The following is an 18012-nucleotide window of genomic DNA, read 5'->3' on the forward strand; positions in this document are numbered from 1 at the left end:
TGTGTGATAAGTTGTATGTCTTCCAACCCCCATTCTTTCTCCCTTTTATTTATTTGCTTATGATGGTTAGTATAGGGACATCATATTTTTAAATTAGCATTTCCATGACTTACATCCATTCGTTTTGCATGTATAAAAGTTCGGTTCATCATATTATTCGAATGTCAAATTCAACCTCTTTACTTGAAGACGTGCACTATCACATGCCTTGAATTGACTCACATGCCATGCTAGTAGCCGAGCTTATTACTTGCACGTTGTATGTGTTGCATTAGTCATATTGCATTAATTAGGATCATGCATTTTTTCTAACTATTTGCTTTCTTTTGACTCGCTTTCGGACAGAAGGTAAGCATTTTTGCTTTAGCATATTGCATGAGTATGATTGTTGTCATATCAAACATACTACCATGAGGCTAAATGCTTACTTGATATACCTGTTTGAATGCATGTGGATGAAGGCTATTCATTGAAATTGGGATACTTTGATTAACGTATATATATGAGATCACTTTTTCAAGTGGTACGTATTCAAAACACTTTTTCAAGACAAACATAAAATCAAACGTTCCAACTGCTAGTGAAATTAGTCTATACTTGTATGTTAAAAGAAAATAAGAACATATACTGTACATAGGAATCCCGTCATGATTAGTAGAGGCCGATCTTTGATCGGGTGAGTGGGGTGCTCAATTAATAACCTTCCGCTCTCATACCTAAGTTCTCAAACCCAGACACTTTGGTAACAACGAACTAATAGCCTTTGGCACAAGCCACGGGTTTCCTAAATTTTTCAAAATAAATATTTAGGTGGAAACTCTGATATCGGGCAAGGTAGTCCATTTTTGGCATTTAATTCAAAACATCAATTTTTCAAAAGAAATTTCTGGATTTGGACTCTTTTTGTGTTTCCACTGTTTCACATTGCACTTGTGAAATCAGATTCAAAACCACACAAGTGGAGTCCGAACTATAAGGGCTATTCATTCTTCCAAAAGGGAGCGCAAAAAGTCGAACTACAGGTGCTAAACTAGTGAGGTCGTCCTTAGGAAAGACATCTGAGTATTCACAAACCTGCCTTGGCAATGCAATCCGAACTTCATCACACTCACTACTCAAAAAGCTAGCAAGAAAACAACTAAGTTCACCCCACCTATGCGGATCATATACCTGTGATAAATCTCTATCCACTCGGTGCCCCAAGAAATAAAAGCAAGCACCGCTCAAGGTACAAACAGTAACCTTCTGACGGTAGCAATCTATAACAGCCCGGTATAACGATAACCAATCCATACCCAATATGACATCAAAACTAGGCATGTCAAGTAATACAAATGCAAAAGGTAATCGACGACCAGCAACCTCGACATCACAACCCCAACATCCCTGTTTCAAGATAACCTCACCACTAATAGGTGATTCTACACAAATAGGAGATGCTAATTGTGCTAAATCCAAGCCCAAAACCAATGCAAATGCATACAAAATAAAAGAATGGGTTGCACCCGTATCAATCAACACATTAGCAACTAAATTTCAAAACAAGAAGGTACCCCTCACTACAGAAGGAGCAGGCACAAAATCTGGCGTTGCAACTGCGTACACAAGCCCAATAGGTCTTTGCTCAACCTGCTTACCTCTCGGAGCATAAGCCTGATGCACATACTGAGCCGAAGAGGCTCCCTGATTGGCCCTCGAGGCCTGTACTGACTGTGCTAGTTGGTGACTCTGTGACTGTCTCAAACCAGACGCACAAGATGTGCCACCCAACTGTGGGCAAAACCTCTTCAGATGTACTGCCTACCCACACTGATAACAAGTGAGCGGCGGGCCTCTTCCCTAACTCTGGCTCTGAAAATGAGCCGAAGATGATGCTGCTTGCTGCCTTTCTCCTCTTTGCAGGCAAGCTGGAGATTTGTGGCCCAACTGACCACATTTAAAACAAGTAAAATCTCCCTCGCCACCCCTCCCAAAGGTCGAACTCAACACTGGAAAAGTGGACCTCGACTGAGCTCCCTAGGTCTACTGAGGATTAGAACCCCTCTGCCTCTTACTGTCCCCTTGACTATCCTGACTCCTCCCGGAGCCCCTCATCCTCTCCTTCTCTTCATGCATAATAGTTTCAAGATGGGCTGCTGCCTCCACAAGGCACCCATAATCTCTAATCATGGACCCGGCCACTCGAAACTTGAGTCCGGTCCTCAACCGTTTATCAAACTCCAAACAATGGCGTTTCTCAGTCGCCACTAACTCAGGTGCAAACCTAGCCAAGCTAGTAAAGGCAGCTTCAAACTCAGCCACTAGTGTGTTTAACTGCAGCAACTTAGAGAACTGATCTCTCAACTTCTTCATAATTGTGGGATGAAAAAACTTGTCCTAAAAAGCGATGACAAAAGCCTCCCAAGTCACCCTAATGCGTCCACGCGCATACTTCCACCACTGACCCGCATCCCCCTTCAACTGGAACGATGCCAAGGTCACTTTCAACTGATCATCCTCGATGCCAAGCATCTCAAATGTCTTCAGTATCTATTCTAGTCATACATCTGCCTTCAGTGGCTCCTTGGGATCACCCAAAAACTCATCCGGATTCGACTGGAAAAACTCTCTCTTCAAGAAAGATGGCCGTGCTTCAGCTATTTGGACCTGGACTTGATTCTCAGTCTTGAGAATGCCCATGGATTTCCTCAAGGCTCCGGCCATTTCGCAAGCTAAGGCGCCCATGGCCTGTTGACCAACTGGTTCGACTACATTAGCTTGACCAACTCCTTTTTCCTATGCCAAAATATCATCCAGTAAAGGCATTTCATGCCTCCTAGGCCTACCACGCCTACCATCACCACGTCCACGTCCTGACATCCTAATAAAGATAACAAGAGGTATTGGCACATTCACAAATGTACCGAAGCTAACTCACTCACGTCCTAATGCGATGGGCAGCAATAAATCACTCCACATATGCATGTAATCACATAAACACATATGAATTTCCTTCCTAGATAATGACCGTCCCGCGGTGTTACTAGAGTCCCAATTAGAAACAGCAATGATCAAGTGCTCTTCTAATAGGACTTCTAGAAACCCGTAGACTCAATCAATATCTTAGGAACTAAATCCCGTACTCACATAATCATATAAGTATGTTATCACATAACCATACAATACATACTAACATCTCAATCAAGCGAGACAAACCCATTGTGGTACTAACCACTTCCTATGTACCCAAAGTATTCAAACCCGGTATGCTCTAATACCAAGTTGTAACGCCCACAAATTATTACAATAAATCCAATTGTTATGCTGAAGATATAACAGAAATAAAATACTTTCATTCATCAGAGTTTGTTTATAAAAGTATTTCATATAGTTAAATGCCTTGTAGGCTTTCATCTTCCCAAGTAATTGCTTGGTTACACAAAAGTGAGCACAGCTCATTACAAATAAAGCCCTTGGCCATACATATAACAAAACACAATAAAGAAGCTCTTGCTTCATAAAATCCCTCCACGCTATTGCCTTGGCAGAAGTATATCACCTGCACCTAAAAATGGTATTCCCATATAGGGTGAACCACAACCTAATAGAAATAATCTAACACAATATATGAGGTTTAGCAAAGGCATAAGTACCATGTGCATAAACAATACCGGTACTAAAACATTCACAAACTTGCATATTCATATCATGTTAAGTTGTTCAAACCTTAATCCATTTTCCTTCAATTCATTTCCAGTTCATTTATACTTCTCAATTCATGAGTTAAGTTCATTATCTTTCATTTCATTTCCATTTCATCTATACTTCTCAATTCATGAGTCAAATTCATTATTTATCAATAACCAAACTGAGACTACAACGCAATGGTTTTTCCCAATCATACAAAACACACATAACTTCTCCAATCTGCCATTTTACGGATATTTCGTCTGCGGGAATCGGCACCCATATATAAGATTTTGAGTCTTTCACGCAGGACACTCCGGCCAACTTGCTTTCAATGGAGTCCATCCCCTTTCTCCTCCCAACAAACATACATATACAATGTATTTATAAACATGGTCATATTCAAAGACAACCAATAATGGATTAGCATTAAATCGCCTAATCCTCATGCAATTTCTACAACTATCATAACTATTCTCCACCGATAGCCCAATACATTTATCTCTAAACAGATATTCAATCTCAAGATAAATAGTTTATTCAAAACTTCCAAAAGTGTAAGATAATACATATCTAATTTCACCATCTATATCCATAATCATCTAATTTCACATTTTCAATATTAATCTCAATTATTTATACAAAATAATGATTTAATCAAAATTAGGGAAAAATCCCCCTTTCACCAAATGTCAACCCAAACACCAAAATCAACCATTTTGGCACAACATGATCGTATATTCAAACCCTATGCCCATTTATTCCATATTCATCAAAAACTCCTCTTTTCTTTTCACACCCAAATCTTAGATTTGTCCAAACTACAACCAAATCCCACCATTTATACACAATAACAAATAACTACTCTAAAAACCATATGAGAGTGTAGAAAATCTCTACTTCAAGCTTAGAAGAGAAAATGAGCAAAACAAGGTTGAAACTCCACGGATGTCGAAACCAACTTCTACTTGGATCAAAACGAAGCTCTTGACAAGATTTACACTTAATCTCAAAGGAGTAAGCCGAGGGGATGCTTCCAAGTGAGTAGATCTAAAGATCTTTGAGCAAAAAGTGATTTTGAAGAGGAAGAGAGTGACTCAGGGCTTGGAGAGGGAAAAAGAGAAGAAAAAGTAAAGAAAAGGTTAAGTGAGGGACCTATTTATAGTGCTAAGTCAAAGTAACATGAGGTCCCAAAGTTAACCCAAAAAATCAAGTCAAAATCCCTAAAAAGTAAGGCCCAAACCGGACTGAAATTTGGAAAAAAGTTCGCAGGTTTTGACCCTTACAACACGGGTGTCGACCCTTATGAAGAAAAGATGGAACACTTATGTTGACAGCACGCAAGGTGTCGACCCTTCCCAAACTGGTCTCGACACCAAATTTCAGCAAGCAATATCAGAACAAGGGTTGACCTTTCCTAGACTAGTGTTGACCCGTGAGGCCAACAACAAAAGGAAGGTGTCGACACCACCAAGACTAGTGTCACCCCAGAACAAGATTTTTAAGTTTCCAAACAACTTTTCAACGTAAACAAGCGTGAACAAGCAATATTAACAAGTTTAAATCGATTTGTACTCCTCCAAAACTAAGATGTAACAACACTAAAGATTCTCAAAAAAAAAAATAAAAGATTCAAATACACTTCTCAAAAGCTTTGAAGGACACAAGTGCTGCATGGTTGGTCATTTGACCTAGCCGATAGGGTGAACCATTTTCGGTTTGACTGATTCGCTTGTTTAACTGGGATTTTAACAATTTTATCAAAATATATTAGTTAAATTTGTTTGATTCGAAATAAATTATAGATTGACTAATTAAGATTAAATGACTAAGATTGCTTGATTTGAAATAAATTTCCAACCCAAACAATTGTTAACTTTTAAACAATTAAGAAAATCTCTATTAATTAGCTTCTATTTAAGTTTTATTTTATAATCCCATATTGAGAAAAGAAGGAAAAAGTGAATTGTTTCACTTACATAAAATGAATTTTATACTCTCATTTATATAAGCAAAATGAGATTTTTAGTGAGAAGCGTTATGAGCAATATATCATTATTAATTTTTTTGATTTTCTTAATTTTAAACAATTAAGAAAATCCCGATTAATTAGCTTCCATTTAACTTTTATTTTACAAAATATAAAAAAAATTAAATATAATTATCATATTTTTATTAAATAATATATTATTTTATCTCATGCATTGTACGGATGATACGCTAATTATATAATATAAACAAAAATGCTTAAAAACTCTTTGTGATTCAAAGTCTCAATACTTTTTTCCCAATTTTTTGAATTTTAAAATATAAAAATACATATGTCCATAAACTATTGGCTATTTGATCAATATGGTAATATATTTAAACATTTAAACTTAACTCTTTTGAAACATTTTGTACAGAAATCAAATCAAACTTTTTTTTTTTTTTTTGATATTTCAAAATATTAAAATCATATCATTTATTCATCAATAAGGTAATATATTCTCTAAAATCATGATACTTTGTAAAAAATAATTTATTGAAAAATTTTAATATGAAATACACCTGTTATAAAAATATAGAATTTAATAACATTATATTATAATATTATGAGCTCTTAGTTCTTCTTATTTTCATTTAATTTAAATATTTTGTTAATCAATATGATACGTTTTTTTAGTTTTCTTTAATTATAATCATTAATCTCTAATGAGCAATAATCTGACTATAATTTCTATAATAGAAAGCATACATGTTTTGAAATTATCACTTTATTTTTAATTGACAAATGAAACTATAATTATTATTTGTGAATATAATTTTTCCAAATCTATTATTATCTATATATTAACGCAAAATAATTTTTTGTCCAAAATATTTTAACAGTGTCAAAATATTAATTTCAGTTTATAGAAACTAATAAATATATGTTGCATAAAATTATTGACCCATCAAAACATATCTAATTTTTTAAAAAAAAATTAGATGAAAGTTTATGTGTAAGTCAAATCTAATTTAAGTAATAATTGGTATATTCTGGAGTTCGTTTAAGAAGAATATGAGAAAAAAAATAGTTTTTTTTTTTTTGTTTTTGGTATAAATATTCTATGACAAAAATGAAATTTTCATAAGAAAAATATTTTAGAAACAATCTATACATGTTAATATACATTTCCTTGCTTAAATTTTAGTTATTTAAATTTGTAATCTTTAAAAAAAATGTTCAAAATAAAATTTTAATAATTTATGCTGATCACATTTGATATCGCACTTTAGATGAGACTATTCATATATATCATGTAGAGCCTATCAAATGATGTAATTAGTGTCATGCAAAATATTACATCATATAACAAATATATAAAAATATGATAATTTTACATTACTCAATTTAAAAATATAAAAAATTGTAAACTAGCCAAATCAATATTTTATATACAAATATAAGTGAGTTTTTAGGAGTTTAGTAAAATGGTGGTGACAAGGCAAGGGCAATTGACAAAGGGAAGTTAAGATGTCTAGCAGGGGAAAAGTTAGATGATTGAGATCGTAAAAGTCGCAAAGTGAGTAAGAGAGGAGAACAAGAAAATGGCTCAATGTGGGTCGCCAAAGTTAATAAGTGTGAGAAAATTTAGAAGTCAAATTTCAGGAAGGACAAAAGGAGAGAGGTCATTAATAATTCATTGTTTATCATTTTCATTTTGTTATTCAATTTTTTGATTTTGAGTTTCACGAAAAAAAAATAGCAATTATTATATATACACACATTGTTTACTATATCATCATATGAATCTAATATATGACAAATTAAAATTATGAAATTCTTAGAAAATAATAATATATTTATAATTTACCGTAGTTTTTATTTAATTTTTACTAATTACATTATGATTTATGTATTTATTATTTAGAACTTCAAACATAACATTAATGATAGAAAAATAAAATAAAATTGTGATAAAATAGTTAAAATTTAATTAATTCTATTTCTTTATGTATTTTAATTGTTTTACTATTTAATCTACATATTAGTTATTATTTATTTATTTATTTAAAACCGTACCTAACCCGATATTACACCAATTAATGCACATATTTTCTTCTATGATGTGGTTGGGTGTCATGGCCAATTACGTTGACTTAGAAGGGGACTCTTAAGAAGACTACACATTGACCTTCTGAGATTTATGTTTATTATAATTTTTTTTTTAAATTATATCTCTCTTTTTGAGGTTTAAAATTTCATTATAGATTATTTACAGATTATTTTTTTCAGCAATTTAATCTTTTTAAATATCAATTTTTTCCTCATTGGGTAAATTACATTGACACCCTTCACATTTTACAAATTACAATCTCCTTACCAAGGTTTAAAGTAGCATTACCAATTTCTCCCTCGATTAGTTTTAGTTTTTAATAAATAAAAAAATCATTGAAAAAAAAATTAATTGGAAAAAAAATTAATTGAAAAAAAAAATTATTTGAAAAAAAAATTAATTGATAAAAAGTTTTGTTAGTCAAATTTTTAAATTTCTGTTTAAAAACTAACGTAAAACAAAAATAACACTGACACCCCTGAGATTTATGTTTATTACACTCGAAAGATAAAAAATTATATAAAAATGATAATTATTTTTTATTTTTTATTTCTTAATCAAATTAATTTTTAATTTTTAAAAAAAAATTCTAAAAATCAAACTATACACAGCTTAAGAATCTTTTGATAACTCATTTCTTACGTTGGTAACTTATTTAATTATTTGTTAATTTTACGATATTTTTACCATCTAAAACTTGTTTGATAACCATTTCGTTTTAGTTTTCAATTTATATTTACAAAAATTTTAAAAACTTTCATAAAAACTTGTTTGATAATTTTTTTTATTTATAAATAATTGTCTCAATTTGTAAATTTGAGAAAAAAAAGTAAATTCAAAAAATGAATTTACGTTGATTTTTAAACAGAAATTTTAAAATTTGACTAGAAGAATTTTTTTTTCAATGAATTTTTTTTCCAACTAATACTAACCAAGAAGACAATTGGTAATGCTACTTAAATCTTAGGAAGGGGATTATAATTTTTAAAATGTGAGGGGTATCAATATAATTTGTCCAGTGAGGGTAAAATTAGTATTTAAAAAAATTAAATTGTTAGAGAAAGTAATCTGTAATGAAATTTTAAACTTCAAACCTCAGAAAGAGAGATGTAATTTCTAAAAAATAAAAAAAAAATTATAATAAATATAAATCTCAGGAGATGTTAATGTAATTTACTGTATTTTAAACAAACCTAACTGTCTAATACTCAGTGTACAATAAAAAAACTCTAAAAATTCCTTGAGAAACAACTAAAATCTTGGTGTCTATCGACTGACTTTGATAAAATAAAAATAAATAAATAAATAAAATAAAAATAAAAGTAGACTTTCTTTTAGCAATAGAAACCATTATCAAAACGACTTTCTTGTAGTCTTTTTTTTTTTTTTCTTGAGGCCGGATATGACAGCTCAATTTTATTCTCATTATTATTATTTTATAATTTTTAAATAAATTATATTTATATTATTTTAGTTTCTAATTTTTTAATTCTGATATATTTGATTTTAAATTTTAAATCTTATTCTAAATAAGGATAATTGAAGATACTATTGTTCAATTTCAATGGTAAAGTCGTCAATTTAATAAAATATAAACTAATTTGATAAAAATAAATATCAAAAAAATATTTTAAAATTTTTAAAAATTATTTCTATTCACTAAAGATAAAATTATGTAGAATAGATAAATTTTTTAGATATTTTTTTACCAAATTAATTTTTATTATGTGTTTGGATGATGATCATGTAATGGATAATTATTTTTATTTTTTATTTTTTCAAAAGTTAAATATGACGACAATTTTGATATCATTATTAAACTAATCTATTAAATTAAAAAATCTAAAACAAAAAATATTTCATATATTAAATATATCGATTACATATTAAAAGCCTAATAACCACCCATTACATGATCATCATCCAAACGCATAATAAAAATTAATTTGATAAAAAAATAAATAAATAAATGTCTAAAAGATTTATCAATTTTACATAATTTTATCTTTGGTTGGTAGAAATTATTTTTAAAAATTTAAAAATATTTTTTTGATATTTATTTTTATCAAATTAGTTTATATTTTATCAAATTGATGACTTTGCCCTTTAAATTGAACAATTGTATCTTCAATTGTCCTTATTTGGAACAAGATTCAAAATTCATAATCAAATGTGCCACAATTAAAAAGTCAGGGATTAAACTGACATGAGTCTTAAATTATAGGGACTATTAGTGTAATTCACCCAAAAAAATATTGTGGATCTCTTCTATCACTAAAAGTTGGAGAGAGATATTTGACTAATTTTTTCATAAATTTATATGTTACAAGTTTTGATTGAAAGATTAGGACAAAGAAAAAATAAATATTATTAACTTAATATATTACGCTTAGTCATTTTTTATCTAGTAATATCATTACCCTAAAAATAAAACAAATAAAATAGATTTGTGTGCAGATGAAATTGATTGCCTAGTAGGTATATCATTAAGTGTAGTCAAATTATTAAAAAAAAATTATATATATTAAAAGTTTTGATTGAAAGTTTAGGACAAAGAAAAAATAATTATTATTTTTTTTGATCAGCAAAGAAAAATTTCATTAATCAATATGAAATTAAAGGTACAGGAAGATGAAATGCACTGAGAGAGATTCGGAAGGTACAAAATACCCCTACTACTGCTACTCGCAACCATACAACCAACCCCTTGGCCTCACGATTTTTTTTTTTTAAACATAAAAGTTAAGAAGGACTTAACAGAAATTAAAATACATGATTCCCCACAAAATCAACCCACCAAAAAACCCAAACAGCTCTAGCAAAGCCTCTAAACAACAAACTAAAAAAACTATTCTAACAGCCAAGTTGCACTCCCAAGGCCAACCACCCACGCCTATGAAACTGAATATTTTATTCGCCTAACTCAAGTTCAACAGCCCAAGACCTACGCTGCTACACTGCTTCACACCCATGCTACTACACACCTGCTACACTGCTACACTCCCATGCTACACAGCTACAACACTACTACACTCCAGACAACACTGTTACACTCCCATGCTGTTACACACCTGCTGCTACACTCCCTACACCCACGCCTATGATGCTGCACTCCCAAGGCCATCCACCCACCTGAACACAGCTCATACACCACGCCAAGACAGCTCATACACAATGCTGCTGACCAACGACAATGCTGCTGTCCACCCCACCGGAAAACTCCATAGCCAACGACCAATGACCAAGGCCACACCACCGGAATCAACCAAGGCCACACCTCCATTGATTAACCCAAACTCACCCACGCCTCCTTGTCCAACCCCTTGCTGGCCGACTACTCCGAAATGTCCACCTTTGTGCCGACTCCTCCCTTCACACAACCGTTACAAAACTCGTAAGATGACGACCCAAACACCGATCAACCGCTGAGACACCTCCAAACATCTGGACGAAGCTCACCCCTCAAACTCCCACTCGAAGAGGAGCGCTCGAATGAACACCAGACAGAACTATGGTAGAAGCAGAACGACACCTATGATACCCCAAACAAAGCATCGATACTACTACATAATTCTGAACCATAGTTCACCCCTCAAGCTCCGACTCGCGAAAGAGCGCACGAATAAAGATCCTAACCACATTTGGACGTCCTCAAGCCAGTCCAAACCAACCTCTTCCTCTATAATGACCCTTAATCCAGGCATTCCTTGATGATAACAACACACCACAACTCTGCAGCAGCCCACAAAGCATACCAAGGTGGGAAAATAATGGGGGAAATCAAGTTTATTAAAGGAAATTAACAAACAAACACAAGAAAGAACTGGGCCAGCCAACCACCATAGCCGAAGGCGGCGGCCGGCCGGCCCAAAATGAGGCCCGGGGAGGAGGTTTTCAGAGAGAGAAAGAGAGGTTTTCAGAAAGAGAGAGAACTTTTTTAGCAACCCATGAGTTTTTGTGGGATCTGAAAAAATAATTATTATTGACTTCACAAGTCATTTTTTATTCGGTAATATCATAATCCTAAAAATAAAACAATCAAAGTAGATTTGTGTGCGGCTAAAATTAATTGGATGGTCGGCATACCATTAAATGTAGTCAAATTATTAGAAAAACTTATACACATTAGAAGTTTTGATTGAAAGTTTAGGACAAAGAAAAAATAATTATTATTGACTTCACAATATGTTACTCTTTCAGTCATTTTTTCTTTGGTGATATCATAATCCCAAAAATAAACATAGTGCTATATGTACCAATTAGTATAGTAGTATTGGACAATCTTCACTGTAATTAATTAATTCTGTTTGTGTACTTAACAACAAACAGAATACAAAAGAAATGAAGGAAATGAGAGAAATTATTTGATTACAAAAATCAAATTAGAAATAAAATTAAAAAAATAAAAAACTGATTTTATTTTGTTACAAAAACAAAATTAAAATCTAATTTAAATAAACAAAAAAAAACAGAATAATAAATTAAACAACTGACTTGATTAATTTCTTCAAATAATAATTTGATCAAGTCCAGTATTTGACACTGTGTCCTTAAGACAGATTCGTCCTCTCCTTAGTACTTTCAGAATATGGACATCTATCTCCCAAGATGAAGTGATCAACAACAAATAAATACAGCATTACAATTTATTTGTTCAACGAACACACTTAGTGTATACACTCTTTCTCGCAGAAAAATAATGGAATAAATGCAGCAAAATGCAGAGATGAATTGCAACAAAAGAGGGACGGAAATTAGAGTGTATCTGATCAAATGAGGGCTAGTCTATTTATAGAAGTAATGGCACCATTTAATTTTGAATTGAACAGATAGCATACCTGTTTGAACAGGTAATGTACCTGTTGGGTTTGAATTTGAATAGATAACCGAATCTGTTTGAATTTCAAATCTGTTCGGTTGGATAACCTGTACAGAATTTCTGAAGAGGTACAAATAAAATTTTGAATTCAAAATTGAAAATTAAATTTGGACAGAATTTATTCTATCAAAAATAAATTGAATTCAAATATTTTTGTTCCAAAAAGATTAGTATTGGGCTGGACAAGCCCAACCCAACCTCATACCACGCACAAGCCCAGCCTAGCCCGCTCGACCAGATGGACGGACGGCGGTGATTTTTGGGTCCAATGGGTCTAGCCCATTTTACTTATAACCTCTCCCTTCTACAAACTTAGGGTGCCCCTTGGAGCGCTCCCCAAGTTATAAGTCCAAGCTATATAAACCTATTCAAAACTTCCCACCAAATCAATATGGGACAAGCCATTTACACAAACCTTAAGAAATTTCTACCAAAACTCTATTTCTATGGAGCACACTTTAGTTTCAATTTCTCATTCACTCGATAATGGTTTTGAGCAACCAAATATACCACGTGAATCACAACGCAACATAGAACGCGTTACCATTTAGACCCGCCAATTTTGGTGCACGGGACCCACCTAATAATTGACCAAAGATAGGAAAAAAATTCTAGTTTTACCCAGAATTTCAAACCATTTCTAACAACTAGTATTTAAATTATATCACATTATCAATTGATACATTAGTTAATACATTAATTAATACATATAATATTATTTAAAAATAAAATAAAAAAAATTAATTTGTATACCGATAAAATTGATTGAATAGTAGGTATATCATTAAGTTACTTCACCGCCTAAGTAAATAGAACCATCGCATGGGTACGTACAGATTTTTTTAAATTTTTTTTTATTTTGTCGAACAGGGGTACACATAGATCAAGGTAGACCCAACTTGCGCTAGATAGTAAGACAATGTATATCATTTTAAATTTGATTTCAAGACTTCGTTTATTATAAGTTATAATAATAGTGTTTCATGATTTTAAAACAAATAAATGAAATTGACAGGTCAACAAATCTGATGAATTCAATTCACCCGACTAATTAACTATTTTTATATCAAAATAAATAAAGAAGAATAAAGAAAACTATGTGATTATCTATTGAAAATTTTATAATACACATCTTATTTTGGAATATGTATCATATGGCTCAGTTATAATGTTTATGGTATTTAATTATAATTTAGTTACGACTCATTATGATTATTATTTTAATTATAATTTAAAAAAAATTTGATTATATTTTATGTGGTGTTTGATTATGAATTATTATTATTATTTTTTTAAGTTATGATTGAAATTTTTTTAATTATAACTTTTGTAGTAATTAACTTATATTGTGTACACCCATTTAAGATCGTGCATTTTATAATATAATCCAATGATCTACTTCTTCATCACGAATCTTTGCCTGTAGGCTGCAGCCTATAAAAATGAAATGTAACAATAATTTACTCCAATGTCTTTTTTTTTTTTTTTTTCTTTAGCATACTTGGATTTTGGGCCAGTTTATGGATATTTCAATTAATTTTAAAACCTTAAAATTAAGAATTAGACAAACCTTCAATAACCCTTAAAATAACTGGAACATAAAGATTTTAAATTTCATGCTACCATTCCTTTGGATTTCGACCGCCTCAAAAAATTAAAGACTAAACTACCATTAGTTATATAACATAGGTAATTGACATCCAAATAACACTTAAATTATTGACAGATCAAAAAATAATCATTATTGACCTCACTATAACATATATATATATATATGGGTTTTTTTATTAAAAAAAATTATATTATATAATATAAGCAAAAACATTTAAGAGTCTTTTGTGATTCAAAGTCTCAATACTTTTTTCTCAATTTTTTGAATTTAAAAAATAAAAATACATATGTCAATAAACTATTGGTTATTTAATCAATAGTTTTTAAACATTGACAATAAACTATTGTCAATAAACTATTCGTGTGTTTCGTTTTAGTTTTCTGAATTCAATTTTTTGTTTTTCGTTTTTTTTGTTTTTGGTAAATATTTTTAAAATTTTAAGTAATTTTTTTTATTTTTTTAGATGCACCTTATTTATATGCATCTAAATAATAAAATATTTGTGAAAAAATATTTTAAAAAATTAATAAATACATAAAAATGTGAAAAACGTACTAAATTTTCTTTCTTTTTTTTTGTATTTTTTGGTATTTATTGTATTTTTTTAAAAAGAAAATTCACAAATATTATATTTTTAAAATGTATTTATCTTAGGCATGTCTAAAAATTAAAAAAAAATCGTAAAATATTAAAAAAATTCATTGAAAACATTAAAATACAAAAAAAAAAGTAAAATTTTTTAAAAACTATTTTCTGAAAATCAGAACCAAACAAGCTGGTTTTTAAACGTTTAAACATTAACTTTTGAAACATTTTGTATGAAAATCAAATCAATTTTTTATTTATTTATTGATGTTTCAAAATATTAAAATTATATCATTTATTGATCAATAAGGTAATATATTCTCTAAAATCATGATACTTTCTATAAAATAATTTATTAAAAATTTATAATTAATGTGAAATACACCTATTATAAAATGATAAAATTTAATAACATTATATTATAATATTATGAGCTCTTTAATTATATTATTAGTTCTTTCTTATTTTCATTTAATTTAAATATTTTGTTAATCAATATAGTAAGTTTTTTAGTTTTCTTTGATTATAATCATTAATCTTTAATGAGCAATAATCTGACTATAATTTATGTAGTAAAAAGCATACATGTTTTGAAATTATCACTTTATTTTTAATTGACAATTGAAACTATAATTATTATTTGTGAGTAATAATTTTTTTAAATCTATTATTATCTATATATTAATGCAAAATAATCTTTTTGTCGAAAATGTTTTAAGAGTTTGAAAATATTAATTGTAACTTATAAAAATTAATAAACATATGTTGCAAAAAAAAGAAGTAATTATTAATGGAGTTTTTTTTTTTAAGGTCCTTCATATTAAATATTTTCATAGTAGTTGGGATCCCACAAATTTTTACAGAGAAATTTTGAAGTGGAGAAATTTCGATCTAGAAAAATTTCAAAACATAGAGAAATTATCTATGTTTTGAAATTTCTCTAATTAAAATTTATCTGGCTTGCTCAATTTTGTGTCTTCAAATTTTCTCTATATTTTGAAATTTCTCTAGTTTGCTCACAATTAGGTTACTAATTTAGGTTACTTGTTTGATTTTCACTGATTAGTGGTCTCCTTATGTGTAATTTTCCCTTTGAGATGAATTTTCTCTGGTATTGAAATATCCCCTTTAGATTAATTTTTTCTGAACACATTGGACTCATTTTCTCTCTGTGCCTTGCTTAATTTTCTTTGGCTAGTTGTCTGCTTGATTTTCTCTCAAATTTTGTCCGACATTTGAATTTTTCCTGCCACATTAAACTCCCACTAATTTATATTTCTTGTTTGATTTTCACTGATTTGTTGTCTCCTTGTGCTGAATTTTCTCTGTCATCTGTATTTTCTTTAATCACAGTAAAATCTAATTTCTTTTTGTGACTTCCTTGATTTTCTCTAACTAATTGTCCGCTTGCATGTGTAATTTTCTCTGTAAAATTGTATATACACTCTACCAACAGTGCACATAACTAATTGTCTGCTTGCATGTGTAATTTTTTCTATAAAATTATATATACACTCTACCAACAGTGCATATACAACTCATAAAAAATAAATTGATAAATATTCTTATTAACTATACACATGTGAACTCATATATAAACTCTACCAACCATCGGCTATATTCTTTTAAACAAAGTTATACACACATATAGTAATAAAACCCATCCACCCACCCACCCATGTGATACTTGACCAAAAACCTAAAAACAAGTTAATAAACAAGTTAACAAGTGGCCTTTGACAAAAATAAATAGAGTACATGGCAGAGCGGAGGACCGCACATGTAAAATTTGTCATAGTAATAAAACCCATCCACCTAAAAACAAGTTAATAAGCAAGTTAACAAGTGGCCTTGGACAAAAATAAATAGAGTACATGGGAGAGCGGAGGCAGACTGCACATGTAAAACTTGTCGTGATCCTAATAAACAGGCCCATATACCGCTCATAAAAAATAAATTAATAAGCCTACGTTTGACACATGAATAATTCTTATTTTTTGATTATTTTAATTATAAAAAGATAAAATATATTAAAAAATTAATAATATAAAATATCATATTTAAATCATAATTATTTTATTTTTACTCTTATAAAAATTAAAAAAACTAAAAAACTTATCTCAAATTAAATTTTTTAACTTTAAATTAAAATAATAAAAAAATTAAAAAGTCAAAAAACACAATTTACATTTCCAACAAATCCTAAATAATTTCGCCAACTATGCACGTGTGAACTCATATATATACTTTACCAACCGTTGCATTAATTCAAAAAAAAAAAACTATACGCAGGGCAGGGCAGGGTCATAAAACACACCCATCTGGTACTGTCAGCCACAGCCTGAAAACAAGTTGAGGTGACTTCTCCAAGCCCAAAAATAAATTAAAAATGTAAGACGTTTGGCATTGAAAAATATATATGTTAAATATGATTTGATAATAGAGTTGTATTTTAAGTTTGTGAATTTTGAAATTATGATTTGAGTATAAAAAATTTGTTTGGTTATAAGTTTTAAAAAGAGTTTTGAATTGGATTTTGAGTTGAGTGTTGAATTGAGTTTTTAATATTTGATGTGACATGTGAAATAAGAAAATTTGTTTGGTTATGAGTTTTGAAAAGAGTTTTCAAAACTTAATTTAAATTGTTTTAACTCATAACCAAAAATACTACTCAAAATTCTATTAAAAATTCTGATCAATAAACAAACTTTTTTTAAAATTTAATTAAAAAAATTAATTATTAACAAAAAATAACATTAATTAATTTTTTTTAATTGAAAATATTACAAAGGCAATAATTTTTTTTTCAAAATAAATATTCAATTACTGATTTAAAATAACTTTTGATTGTATATTTGGTTCGAATTTTTTTTAAATATTTTTCAATTAAAATATTTTTATATTTTTAATAATTACTGTCACAAATTATTTGCTATTTATTATATTGTTATTTTCAAATAAATGGCTAAAAAATTTATCAGGTATTATCTATGTGGGAGTCAAACAAAAATTAAAATATTATTTTGTTAGCATCTACACAGTTTACCACACACAATTCAATTTTATTCAAATTTTTTTATTCGCTTTCAACAGAAAATTAGTCTACAATCATGTATGTATGTATGAAAGAGTTACCAAAAAAAAAACACTATAGTGCTCAACCCGCCGAACATCCGGGGGGATGTCCA

This window comes from Camellia sinensis, chromosome 3 (genome assembly GCF_055761805.1).
Source record: "Camellia sinensis isolate YWXY chromosome 3, ASM5576180v1, whole genome shotgun sequence".
Classification (NCBI taxonomy): Eukaryota; Viridiplantae; Streptophyta; class Magnoliopsida; order Ericales; family Theaceae; genus Camellia; species Camellia sinensis.